This window comes from Serinus canaria, unplaced genomic scaffold (assembly GCF_022539315.1).
Source record: "Serinus canaria isolate serCan28SL12 unplaced genomic scaffold, serCan2020 HiC_scaffold_84, whole genome shotgun sequence".
NCBI lineage: Eukaryota > Metazoa > Chordata > Aves > Passeriformes > Fringillidae > Serinus > Serinus canaria.
The window spans coordinates 8393-10707 of NW_026108198.1; positions in this window are offsets into that span (position 1 = coordinate 8393).

Consider the following 2315-nt stretch of genomic DNA (forward strand, 5'->3'; position numbering starts at 1 on the left):
AGAACCATTATTAGGGAGAGATTTGATGGCCCAGTGGGGTGTCACAATTGATATTCCAGACTCCCCACAGGATTTTTGTACAGCGGTCATTGAACAGCGCCCCGCCCATAAACTGAAGTGGAAAACTGACAACCCAGTTGAGGTGAAACAATGGCCGCTCAGTAAACAAAAAATAAAGGCGCTTGAAGAGCTAGTAGAGGAGCAATTAAAAAGGGGTCACATTGTAGAGACCATGTCCCCGTGGAACTCTCCTGTTTTTGTCATTCAGAAAGCTGACAAAAAAAGATGGCGGCTCCTCCACGACCTCCGACAAATTAATAATGTAATTGAAGATATGGGTTCCCCCCAGCCTGGTATGCCATCCCCTACTATGCTTCCCCAAGATTGGAAACTAGCTGTTATTGATATAAAAGATTGTTTTTTCCACATTCCCTTACACCCTGACGACGCGCCGCGTTTTGCGTTTTCGGTCCCTACCATCAACATGGAAGCCCCTATGAAAAGGTACCATTGGACGGTTCTTCCTCAAGGACTGAAAGTCTCGCCAGCAATCTGCCAACAGTATGTCTCTTCCTTGCTTTCCCCAGTGCGTGCAGCCGCAGAAAAGGCCATCATCTATCATTATATAGATGATATCCTTGTGTGTGCCCCCAATGATGATCTACTCACACATGCACTTGACCTAACGATCGATGCATTGATTGTTGCAGGGTTCGAGCTCCAAGAACAGAAAATTCAAAAGACGCCACCTTGGAAATATTTGGGCCTAAAAATTGGAAATAGGACCATTGTTCCTCAAAAACTAGAAATCAATCCAAAAATCAAGACCCTTGCGGATGCCCACAAGTTGTGTGGGCCTTTAAACTGGGTAAAGCCATGGCTTGGTCTGACAAACGAAGACCTTGCCCCTCTTTTCGATTTATTGAAAGGGGGAGAGGACCTAGGTGCTCCTAGGTCTGTTACCCCAGAGGCACGGAAAGCTCTAGAAAAGGTTCAGATTGCAATGTCCACAAGACAGGCCCACCGATGTCAACCTGACCTGCCATTCAATTTTATCATCTTAGGTAAGTTGCCATACCTCCATGGAATCATCTTCCAGTGGGAGGAAGAACAAACACTTAAGGCAAAAGATACACCAAAAGAGGACCAAGACCAGAGGGACCCTCTCTTGATCATAGAATGGGTTTTCCTCAGTCACAAAAGGTCCAAGAGAATGACAAAGCCTCAAGAGCTGGTAGCAGAACTGATCCGGAAAGCAAGGACCAGAATCAGGGAGTTAGCAGGATGTGACTTTGGGTGCATTTACATTCCAATTGAGTTAAAATCGGGCCAAAACACTATGAAAATATTAGAACAATTGTTTCAAGAAAATGTAGTGTTGCAATTTGCTCTGGATTCCTATTCAGGACAAATTTCTGTCCAGAGGCCTGCCCACAAGATGTTCGAACAAGATGCTCAATTCACTCTGAAATTGAGAAGTGCTCTAAGTAGGAGACCTTTAAAAAAGGCTCTGACTGTCTTTACAGATGCATCTGGGAGGTCTCACAAGTCCGTTATGACTTGGAAAGATCCTCAAACCCAGCAGTGGGAGACAGACATTGCTGAGGTGGAAGGTTCACCTCAAGTTGCAGAATTGGCTGCAGTTGTTAGAGCTTTTGAAAATTCTCAGAACCATTCAATTTGATTACAGATTCTGCTTTTGTGGCAGGAGTAGTATCCAGGGCAGATCAAGCAATACTGCAAGAGGTGTCTAACATCGCACTTTTCGAATTACTCTCAAAACTTGTAAAGTTAGTCACCCACCGAGAGCAACCATTTTATGTGATGCATGTCAGGTCACACACCAATTTGCCAGGGTTTATCGCTGAAGGCAACAGAAGGGCAGATGCTCTCGCTGCGCCTGCAGAGATGGCCACTCTCCCAAATATTTTTGAACAGGCAAAAATCAGCCACCAACTTTTCCACCAAAATGCACCTGGCCTGGTTCGTCAGTTTCGCATCACTCGAGAACAGGCCAGAGCAATTGTAGACACATGCCCAAATTGCCAACAACATGCACTCCCTACAGTGAGTACAGGAGCAAACCCAAGGGGATTGAACAGTTGTGAGCTGTGGCAAACGGATGTTACACATATACAGTCATTTGGACGGCAGAAATACGTTCACGTTAGTGTAGATACCTTTTCTGGAGCGGTCTATGCTTCTGCCCACACAGGAGAATCGTCTATCGATGCCATTAAGCACCTCTTACAAGCCTTTTCTTTCATGGGCATCCCCAAGGAGCTGAAAACTGATAATGGACCTGTTTACAAATC